This window comes from Aulonocara stuartgranti (genome assembly GCF_965226115.1).
Source record: "Aulonocara stuartgranti genome assembly, chromosome: 5".
In the NCBI taxonomy this organism is placed as follows: Eukaryota; Metazoa; Chordata; class Actinopteri; order Cichliformes; family Cichlidae; genus Aulonocara; species Aulonocara stuartgranti.
The window spans coordinates 32,569,979-32,582,216 of NC_138943.1; positions in this window are offsets into that span (position 1 = coordinate 32,569,979).

Here is a 12,238-nt window from a genome sequence, read left to right on the forward strand (position 1 = left end):
CATACCCTGTAGCTGAGCCACTAGCCGTCCGACCCACAGCCACTTCAGCCACTCCTTCACCCGTTACACCTCCACCACCACCATCACTGCAGTCTCCGGTGTCCCCAGTGCGGTCTCCAGTGTCCCCAGTGCGGTCTCCAGTGTCCCCAGTGCGGTCTCCAGTGTCCCCAGTGCAGTCTCCAGTGTCCCCAGTGCAGTCTCCAGTGTCCCCAGTGCAGCATCCCTTAGCACAGTCATCCACTCAATCACTAGCTCCACTTTCCCCTCAACTATCACTACCACCTCTAGCTCAGTCTCCTGTGCACTCACCTCTGGTTCATTCTCCTGTGAAGTCAACAACTCCACTGCCTACTCCACTCTCACCACCTCCGTTACAACAGACATCAGTTCAGTCCCCTGTGCCAGTGCAGACGCCCTCAGTTCAGTCCCCCGTGCAGTTATCTACTTCACCACCATCAGTAGCTCAGCTCCCACTCTCATCCGCCCCTCCAGTAGCTCAGCTCGCACCTGAACCATTGGCCCAGTCCCCGATAGCAATACGGTCTTCTGTTCGGCTTAACATTCAGCCAGGGGTCCCAAACCTCTCTGGCTCTACATCAGCTCCTGCTGGAAGCTCGGATGAGCTCATCCAGGACTCCGTGGCTCCCACGCCGCCATCTGCCTCATCCGCTGGGGGTTCCAGTGAGCCCGGCCAGCACCTCCTCGTCTCCGCTGGAGGGTCCGAGAGGCCCGTTCAGCCTCCTGTCTCCGCTGGAGGGTCCGAGAGGCCCGTTCAGCCTCCTGTCTCCGCTGGAGGGTCCGAGGGGCCCGTTCAGCCTCCTGTCTCCGCTGGAGGGTCCGAGGGGCCCGTTCAGCCTCCTGTCTCCGCTGGAGGGTCCGAGGGGCCCGTTCAGCCTCCTGTCTCCGCTGGAGGGTCCGAGGGGCCCGTTCAGCCTCCCGTCTCCGCTGGAGGGTCCGAGGGGCCCGTTCAGCCTCCCGTCTCCGCTGGAGGGTCCGAGGGGCCCGTTCAGCCTCCTGTCTCCGCTGGAGGGTCCGAGGGGCCCGTTCAGCCTCACGCCGCATCAGCTGGAGGGCCCGAGGAGCCTGTCCAGCCGCCATCTGCGACCGCCTCGTCGTCGCCTGGCCCGGCTACATCCGCCTGTGCTGCAGCTCCGCCTGGCCCGGCCTCAGCCTCTGCAACCTCGCCTGGCCCGGCCTCAGCCTCTGCAACCTCGCCTGGCCCGGCCTCAGCCTCTGCAACCTCGCCTGGCCCGGCCTCAGAGCCTTCGTCCTCGCCTGGCCCGGCCTCAGAGCCTTCGTCCTCGCCTGGCCCGGCCTCAGAGCCTTCGTCCTCGCCTGGCCCGGCCTCTTCAGAGCCTTCGTCTGCCGCAGCCTCTTCAGAGCCTTCGTCTGCCGCAGCCTCTTCAGAGCCTTCGTCTGCCGCAGCATCCTCTTCAGAGCCTTCGTCTGCCGCAGCATCCTCTTCAGAGCCTTCGTCTGCCGCAGCATCCTCATCGGCTGCTTCGTCTGGTCCAGCATCCTCATCGGCTGCTTCGTCTGGTCCAGCATCCTCATCGGCTGCTTCGTCTGGTCCAGCATCCTCATCGGCTGCTTCGTCTGGTCCAGCATCCTCATCGGCTGCCTCGTCTGGTCCAGCATCCTCATCGGCTGCCTCGTCTGGCCCTGTGCCCACCAGGCCATGGCCAGCACGCCTGAGACTGGAGGGCCGCCGCTGCCTTCCGCGCGGTCGGCCTCCTGAACTGCTCCGTCGTCTCCTTCGCCGCCGCCGCTGCCTTCCGCGCGGTCGGCCTCCTGAACTGCTCCGTCGTCTCCTTCGCCGCCGCCGCTGCCTTCCGCGCGGTCGGCCTCCTGAACTGCTCCGTCGTCTCCTTCGCCGCCGCCGCTGCCTTCCGCGCGGTCGGCCTCCTGAACTGCTCCGTCGTCTCCTTCGTCGCCGCCGTTGCCTTCCGCGCGGTCGGCCCCCTGAACTGGTTCCACGTCTCCGCCGTTGCCTTGCGCACGGTCGGCCCCCTGAACTGCTCTGTGTTTAGGTGGTTTTCTTGGGCTCCAGTGTTTGCCGTGCTCTTTTGTTTTCTGTTCCGCGCCCTCCGTCCTGGGCCCCCGCCGCCCGCCCTGGGTTGTTTTCTGTTTGGTTTTGTTTTTCTGTGTTTGGGCTGTCTGGAGCCAGCCCTTGAGGGGGGGGTACTGTCATGGTCCTGGGCCATGTTGGCCCAGTGTTCTTAGTTTCCTTGTATGTTTGTATTTTATTCCATGCTTCCCCTGCCCATTATGTCTAGTTCTCCCCGTGCTCTCTCTTCCCCCTGTGTGCCCTCTATGTATTTATGAGCCCTCGTCCCCTTTCGTGTTTATTCCATGTCTCCCCTGCCTGTTACGTTGGTGTTCTACTCGTGCTCTCTCTCCTCCTGTACTTCCTGTTTCACCTCTCCCGTCGGTGTTCAGTTCACCCCGCCCTGTCTCGTTATGATTATCAGTGTCACCTGTGTTCCCCGTGTGTTCCCACTTCCCTCGTTAACCCTCTGTGTATTTCTGTCTGCGTCTCCCTCTGTTCAGTGTGACGTCGTCCCTCATGTTGTGTGGATCTCCCTGTGTCTCTTCGCGTATGTTAGTTTACTTTTCCCAGTTTAGTTTTGTATTTCCTATGTTCGGCCATTCCAGCATTAAAGCTGTGATTTTGAGTTCATCCCCGTGTCTGTGAGTTTTGCGTTTGGGTCCTCCTCCTGCCTGCCACACAGCCGAGCCTTGACAGTGTGAGGTTGGTTAATGAGATTATAACTGGAAACTGCTTAGATCTGCCACCATCTTTAAATTATGGATTAGGAGAGAAGGCATTTACATTCTACTTTTCAATTTCGCGCTAGGCTGCAATATACTCCAACACCAAGCCTTAAGTGAGGCTGTTTTTCCACCAACCAGAATGTGTTTTAGTGCTGCTGAGCTGGGATCTGCCAACAGGACGTCATAGGGAGTCAGATGGTGATGGCCTTTGCACACCTGGATACCTCCATTTGCTTACATATCTCCTCCTCCTATAGTCAGTATTTCCAGAGCAAGAAACCTTGTTCCAGGCTGCTATGGTGGCCCCTCCCTTGCTGCACTCAGTCCACAGTGTCCTTGTCCTTGAGTGGAGGCTTTGACTGCTTGGTTGCCTCTCCAAGTACTTGGCATGAGGGACAGCTTAAGTAAAATCAGATCACTTGCTTCTGTTAGCTTCAGCTCTAGTCTTACTCAGGCAAATTAGAACTCCACTGAGAGTTAAAATTTGGAAGTGTGTATCTTTTGAACTTAGGTGCCTGACCAGCAAACACTTCTTTAATATGAACCAATTAGTCTCTCGGTTTTCATCTGTGAAATCAGAGCTTCACAATGCTCGTGATGGTTTAGTGGCCACGAGGTCACTTGTGTTGCAAATTACAAACAATAGAGCCTCATCTTGCCAGGGTTACTGCTCGTGTTTTTTTAACCAATGCACTAATTTCAAACTGAAGTTCTTCACGGGCTTCTCAGACAGTACGAATTATGTTGTTGTCGGTGTCAGAGTACAAGTGCACACAAATTAGCAGTCTGCCACTGATTTCTGCTTACACTGAGACACTGACTGAAAATGAAGCATTACAGCAGCGATTCAGGCTTTTAATGCAACAGGGCTGAAAACAGTCAGTGAAATTAAAAATGCAAGGCTCATCATTGTGAAATATCGATAAACTTTAATCGTATAAGCCACTTTAACCAATAGATTTTATAAGTCTTTCATCAGCAGCTGTGGAATGGATATCTCATTTACTTTATAAGCTGTGCTAGTGATTCACTTTTAAGTGAAGGATGCCTTGAAGATGCAGTTGCTTAAAATAAATAAAAATAGGTAAAAACCTGCAGACATTCAGCTTCATGTTTTATCAACTGTCACTCACACTAAATACATTTTCCTGTCCCTGCATGGGTAATTGCTGTTAGTTTTATCTGATGCAAACCATTTGATTGACTTAAATATTAAAATGATGGAGATATGAATTTTTAATGTTTATGGTCATAGGAGAAATCCAGGGGCTTCGGGGAGACTAATGGAAAAAACAGAGGTGGGGAGATTCCATTAATTAAGGTCATTTGGGGTCTGATTGGTTGAGGAGAGGTGTACCGTAGTGGGGGTTTGTGTTTGGGAAAATGACAGATCAAGGTCTGCAGAGATATGAGGCTATCACATACACTCCATCCACCTTCATCTACAAGTAAGTGAGGTGGCAAAATGAGTGATGACACCATTCTGTATTCTGCATGCACAAGCATCTGTTTCAGAGAGCACAAGTCCTGCTCGATTGCCTGTAGACCAACCATGGCTGGAGACCCTTTGAAGCTTCGCATCTCCAACCATCTCTTGAAAGAAGTCAAAAGAAATTTTTGGTGGCACTTCATGATATAGGCTGAAAATTAAAGTGCAATTTCACAACTTTTATCGTGAAATTTTCTAAAACTAGGCCAAAATTTTCAGTATCTACCCCGACATTCAGTAGAACAAAGGAGAAACAGATGCAAGTTTGAATAATAAGAACAAAAAAATTCTACTCTCAGTAATTTTAGTTGATGAGTAAATTTTGGGTAGTTTAGAGAAAATAACTTCTGCTCTATGTAATGTTGTAAGTGCACAGTAATTTTAAGAGTGTGCTCTGTGCACACATTGTTATTACAAATTATTTTGGTGCACATGGTAAAATATACACTGTTCAACGGCATTCATATTTTGGTTTACAAGAAAAAAAAATACTATCAAAAATTGATGGAACCAAGTCAAATTTTTCCTGTTTAGATGAAGACAAAAGCAGGAATAAGGAAGGAAGAGGAAGATTCTTCTCCCTTCAATTTTCTGCTTTTGCAGTAATTTCTTTAAAAAATTGATGTGAGTTTCCAAATACAGTTATTATTGCATCTTTCTGCAAGATTAGATATAGAGAGTTATTTAAAACAAAGAGCCAAGCATCAAAGTTTGCAGTGTTGCTGTGCTGTATAAGCAGTGCTTTTTACTTGATAAAGAATGTTGACTGCGATGAGTTTGTGGTTAGAATGGGTCAAAACTGGGAGTTGGTTTAAAAAATACAGATAAGTAGAAAATCATACTACTTCTTCTTCTTCTTCTTCTTCTTCTTCTTCTTTTCCTTCTTCTTCTTTTTTAGCAAATTCAAATATTATAAATTTAAAAGTACAACAATATTAGGTTGATCATGCATGTTGTCTGAACATGTGGGAAACTACAAACTCTTGAAGGTAAAAGGCAAAGCCAGTTTGCCGACTCTAAAGCAAGAGTGCAACCTTAACATACCTCAAAGGTTTTATTTATATGGCATTGAGAATGACAATGGATTGGGAAAACTGGTCAGGTAGCTCAGGAGTACGACTCTGGGAGGGAAGAGTCGAGGATTAGTCCATGGCAGAAACTGATTGTGTGAAGAGCAAGTGTTGTTACTTGATGAGAATGAGATGAACAGCAGGAGGAGCCAACGGTCAGGTACCCCCGGAGAGTTGGTACCATTGGCGAGTGGACAGACAGGAGTGACTAACAAACAGGAGTTCTCTCAGGAGTTAGCATAGCAAAAACGCAGGAAAATACAGGTGGCAAGAAGGAATTTGATTACTGCTTTACTACTGATGACAATCCAGTCCAGACCGGATGTTGGAGCTGGTGCTTAAATTTAGATGGGTGACAACTCTGATGAGAAACAGATGCGATGACTGAAGAGCGGGAACAGAAGAATGCATGTGAAACTAAATTAAAAAAACAAAACAATATATTTCTCATAATGTATTTAGCAACATAATTGTTAGAAGATTTATGCCAACTACAGCCATATAAATTAATCATAGATTAATCCTCTTCTTCAGTCGCCATAGTGCCTCCAACTCACCCTATTCCCAGCATCTTCCTCCACCAAAAGTCTGCATGTCCTCCATCACCACATCCGTGGATCTTCTCTGTGGTCTTCTTCTTTTCCTCCTGACTGGCAGCTCTGTATTCAACATCCTCTGTCAAGTATATCCATTATCCCTCCTCTACACATGTCTCAACCATCGGTGTCTTACCTCTCTAACTTGGTCTGCAAACTGTTCAACCTCATGTTTAATCCTGTCATTTCTGGTCACTCCCAATAAAAGTTTTTGTATCTTCAGCTCTGCCACTTCCAGCTTGGCCATCTGTCTTTTTTTCACTCTTGCTGCTATCCTTCTCCCACAAATCACCCATGGCACTTGTCTCCACCCACTCCACCGAGCTTGCTCTTTCTTCTCTTGTGCATTGTCTGTTGCATTGAATGGTTAATCCCAGGTACTCTCTCATTCACACACATGTATTTTGTGTTGCTTGTTCTCTCCAAAGCCCCCCCACTCTCTTCTGCCTGCCCCCCACTCTTGCTACAGATCACAATGTCGTCTGTAAACATCACAGTCCATGGAGACTCTTGCCTGACCTCATCTGCCAGCCTGTCACTACTGCAAACAAGGACCCCGGATCGATCCCTGATGTAATCCCACCCTCTCCTTCAACCCATCTGTCTCTCCTACTGCACACCTCACCACTGTCTCGCTGTCCTGCACCACCCTCACATACTTTTCAGACACTCCTGACTTCATCATGCAGTACCAAAGTTCCTCTCTTGGCTTTCTAAGGATCCATGAAGGCACAGTGAAGTTTTGTTGAGCTTTTCTGTATATTTCCATCAGCACTCTCAAAGCAAGCATCTGCAGTACCATACTGCTACTCACTGCTCATCACCTCTCTTCTGTGTGTGGTTCATAAACTTGATCCCCATGTAGTCACCATAGCTCTACACATCACCCTTGTTGTTGAAAGTTGATACCAGTAAACTTCTTCTCGTTCCTCAGACATTGTCACGGACTGTAGTAGGACTCAGGCGCAGAGCAGAGTGCAAGGAGTGCAATGCAAGGAACAACGTTTATTTACAAAGTCACCAGGTGCAGATATATACAGTGGGGGAATAGCGGGGGCTCATAAAGGAAAGTCCGGGGAGGGAATCACATTCACTCTCGCTACTCTCTTCACAAAGGTTCAAACATCGGGTCGGTCACGGGTGGGTTACGCTAATGCAGAAATCACAGGGAAAATTCACAGAGCTAGAGATACACAAAGCTGAGGTTCACTAACGTGTCTCGCACAATCATTCACTTCAAGGTCTTTCAAGGTCCCTTTTCAAGCTTTTCCAGCACCCCCCCCTCCCCCCCCCCGCCAAAAAAAAGAAAAAGAAAAAGGAATGCATGTTTTAATTCGCATCACCTCAGTAAGACCATGTGAAAATTAAAACAAACCATCCTAGGTGAACTTAAACACCTTTGTTCCCCTTTTGTTAAGACATAGAAAAACGAACCACACAAAAATACTGCAAAAGGAAACGATTGCCTTATATACATAGTGTATAAACTCAAAGTGCACATTTCACTTAAAAATTAAGATGTGACAATGTGAACAAATCAACTTGTTAGAGATATTCTTCTCCTGTTGAAAAACAAACAAACAAGAAAAAAAAGAAATAAGTCTTCTCATCAGAAATTGATGCTTTTTTCCTGTGTGACAAAAAATAGGAGACAGATGTTTGTTTGTTTTTTAAGTTAATTCCCAATAAAACTGTTTTATTGCTAACTACATTGCTGCCTGTATTATTGCTGAAGTCCTAAATGATCACTTTTAAAGTGTTTGTGCTAATAACATCATGTACAGTCAGACTGCAGAACAGCACTGACTGGGAACTTTGAACAGATCACATAGTTCAATTCAACATATAAGACTAAGAATGCACAAGCATCTACTTAAAATCTATTGACTTTATCATCTGTGATATTATTATGTACAAATCCAATGTATTTTGTTTATCTCCCTTAAATAAACGGGCAGCCTTAAAGTGTGAAATATTCATATACAAATACACATATAAATGTGTGTACTGCTCCACAGGCCTCAGTGTGAGCTTGAAGACATTTATAATGTTTAAGTAGTTTAATTTGCAGGTGCTGACGATAAACACATTTTGAATGAAAGCCAGGGAGCTTTGGTAGCACTTTGGTAGCACAGAAACAAGTGGCTATTCTTTGTGACCAAAGCCTTTTCCTTTGCCATCTCTCTCTTTGCAGTACACCTAGTTCCTGGTACCCGTCTTTACTCTTCATCTCCCCGACTAGTCCCCATTTTCTTTGCCGACCTCTTCCTTTGAATGCTTCCTCATTCCACAATCAAGTCTCCTTGTCCTCTTTCCTCAGTCCAGAGGATACACCAAACCCCTTCTTGGCAGTTTCCCTGCCACTTTAGCTGTACTTTCCCAGTCATCTTCTCACCTAGATCCCGTTTAAACTCCTTCCTGAACTCTGCGCAGCATTCTTCCTTCTTCAACTTCCACCTTTAATTCTTGCCTTCGTTTCCTTCCTGCAGACTACCATACGATGCTCTCTAGCTACAACCTTGCAGTCTTGTATCTCTTTCAGTCTGCACCTTCTACACCTGCATGCACCTTTCTCTTATACATCCCCCTATGTTCCTCTCTCTTGCTTATGTAGGTGTTAACCACAGCCATTTCCATATATTGATTTCCATATATTTTTTCCTTAAATCCACAAACATATACCTTATTCTCTCTTTAAGTCCATACCTAACAACCTCACCTCCCTTCCCTTCCCCTACAGTCCATTGAAGTCTACTCCAATCACCACGCTCTCCCCTCTCGGGAATCTTTTTACCACTTCATCCAAATCTTTCTCTTCTAACTGACAACAACCTGTGGGACACACTCACCGACAACATTCATCATCAGCCCTTCAATTTCAAGCTTCAAACTCACATCCCTGTCTGACGCCGTCTCCATCTCCACAACACTGTTCACATACTCATCCTTCAAAAACATTGCTGTTGTTGTGAGTGTTCAAGATAAAACAAACAAAAATACCCCAAGCAAAAACAACTTGTCAAATAAATGAAGCCATAGTCCAAATTTATTTTCATTTCTTGATGGATTAAGGGATTATTTCATGCTCCTGCTGTTCTTTTTTGTTATAACGCTAATTAGCGAAGATATTTTGTTAAAGCAGTTATTTGTCAAGAAATCCACACAGCCGTGTCTGTTTAAAGTTTTTTTCTTTTAATTAAAGGTAACTGAAAACAAACCATCTTGCTTCCATTACTGTAAAACCATATTGGCTTGTGCTCTGTAATGTCACCTTACAAAGGAGGAAAAGGAGAACAGCATTTGTCTTTTTTATATAAGAGTGCAGTTGAACAGTGGATATTCTGCCACGCACACCAAAATAATGTGTAATTACAACATGAAATGGGAGGTGATACAGCCTTTGCCCCTAAAATCACTATAATTACAAAGTGAGATGGGGAAACATTGTGCATTCTTCTAAAATAGCCTGAGGCTGCTCACTACTTAAAATTACTTACAATATAATTAGTGTCGTTGCTCGTTTTAAAAGTCTGAAGTTACTGACTACTTGAAAATAACCTTGTCTTTCTTTTAAAACCTCCAGTTATTTCCCAACCCTGACACCCCGATGTGCTGTATTTTTGAACCTAAGAAAGAAATGGTGTCAGGAAATATTAAGAAATAGTATTTTATTCTAGAATTTATCATTTTAGAAATGTATAGAAATGTTTTGCTTATTCCTGGTTATATGGTTTGCACTTCTTTTATATATGTGCTCTTAACATTGTTAGGTGTCTCTCTCTTATTTTATTTTATTTTTTACAGAAAATGTACAACCATGAAGTTTCTAAAAAAGATTTCATTCATTGGACAATAGAATTATACATAAAATATGACTCAGTGAGAATATCACATTTTCACATTCAGTTGAAAGCACATTGCATAACTGTACTGTTTGGAGTGTGATTAAAGCAATTACCAAGTTACATTTGAAATCTTTTTAATACCTTGTGAAATGTCATTTAAATCCTGATGGTGTGATGCAAAAACTACAGTCTGCAGTTATTTTTTATTATGCCTTTTCAGTTCCTGACATCCCTCCCACTGTCTCCAAGGGAGTTTTGGCCTCTGCTCACTGATAAGGCAGGTTGTCAGTTAATGCTGTACGCCTGCGCCTTTGCCAGGTAACGTTCAGTTTTTGGTTAGGATAGTTCAGTCAGCTCCGAGTATGGTCAGCCTGAGTTAGGCATGTGCACGAGTAGAGAAAGACGGCCATCATCAGTGGAGCGCTGATACTCTGATTCGCCATGGCAACAGGTAAATAAAGAGAAGAGCCTTCATTTTGGACTGAGGAATATGCATACAGTGGGGCAAAAAAGTATTTAGTCAGCCACCAATTGTGCAAGTTCCCCCACTTAAAATGATGACAGAGGTCAGTAATTTGCACCAGAGGTACACTTCAACTGTGAGAGACAGAATGTGAAAAAAAAATCCATGAATCCACATGGTAGGATTTGTAAAGAATTTATTCGTAAATTAGGGTGGAAAATAAGTATTTGGTCACCTCAAACAAGGAAAATCTCTGGCTCTCACAGACCTGTAAGATCTTCTGTAAGAAGCTTTTCTGTCCCCCACTCGTTACCTGTATGAATGGCACCTGTTTGAACTCATCATCTGTATAAAAGACACCTGTCCACAGCCTCAAACAGTCAGACTCCAAACTCCGCCATGGCCAAGACCAAAGAGCTTTCGAAGTACACCAGGAAAAGTATTGTAGACCTGCACCAGACTGGGAAGAGTGAATCTACAATAGGCAAGCAGCTTGGTGTGAAAAAATCAACTGTGGGAGCAATCATCAGAAAATGGAAGACATACAAGACCACTGATAATCTCCCTCGATCTGGGGCTCCACGCAAGATCTCATCCCGTGGGGTCAAAATGATGATGAGAACGGTGAGCAAAGATCCCAGAACCACACGGGGGGACCTGGTGAATGACCTGCAGAGAGCTGGGACCAAAGTAACAAAGGTCACCATCAGTAACACACTACAACGGCAGGGAATCAAATCCCGCAGTGCCAGACGTGTTCCGCTGCTGAAGCCAGTGCATGTCCAGGCCCGTCTGAAGTTTGCCAGAGAGCACATGGATGATACAGCAGAGGATTGGGAGAATGTCATGTGGTCAGATGAAACCAAAGTAGAACTTTTTGGTATAAACTCAACTCGTCGTGTTTGGAGGAAGAAGAATACTGAGTTGCATCCCAAGAACACCATACCTACTGTGAAGCATGGGGGTGGAAACATCATGCTATGGGGCTGTTTTTCTGCCAAGGGGACAGGACGACTGATCCGTGTTAAGGACAGAATGAATGGGGCCATGTATCGTGAGATTTTGAGCCAAAACCTCCTTCCATCAGTGAGAACTTTGAAGATGAAACGAGGCTGGGTCTTCCAACATGACAATGATCCAAAACACACCGCCCGGGCAACAAAGGAGTGGCTCCGTAAGAAGCATTTGAAAGTCCTGGAGTGGCCTAGCCAGTCTCCAGACCTCAACCCCATAGAAAATCTGTGGCGGGAGTTGAAAGTCCGTGTTGCTCGGCGACAGCCCCAAAACATCACTGCTCTCGAGAAGATCTGCATGGAGGAATGGGCCAAAATACCAGCTACTGTGTGTGCAAACCTGGTAAAGACCTATAGTAAACGTTTGACCTCTGTTATTGCCAACAAAGGTTATGTTACAAAGTATTGAGTTGTATTTTTGTTATTGACCAAATACTTATTTTCCACCCTGATTTACGAATAAATTCTTTACAAATCCTACCATGTGGATTCATGGATTTTTTTTTTCACATTCTGTCTCTCACAGTTGAAGTGTACCTCTGGTGCAAATTACTGACCTCTGTCATCATTTTAGGTGGGGGAACTTGCACAATCGGTGGCTGACTAAATACTTTTTTGCCCCACTGTATATGTCATCATGGACCATGATATTTATCTTAAAATATTAAAAGAAAGAAGATATTTATTATTGTTCAAGTAGAGCCATTCTGTCATCATCAAATACAGGGTAAAAAAAATCAATACTTAAAAAAATGTTTTTATTGCTACAGTTTTTTATTTTGTTTGTTTCAGTAATTGTTCAGTAAAAATGTAATCTATTTATGTAGAAACATGACTGTTTCACAGAGAATTTAATTATTTGTCATTACTAGACAAATTATTTTAATGAGATTCACATGCTTAATAATATTTTAAAAAACAAAACAAACAGGGACCTTTTCAAAGTCTTTAACGAATATAAAGTTTTATTAGCAAAAGCAAACACGT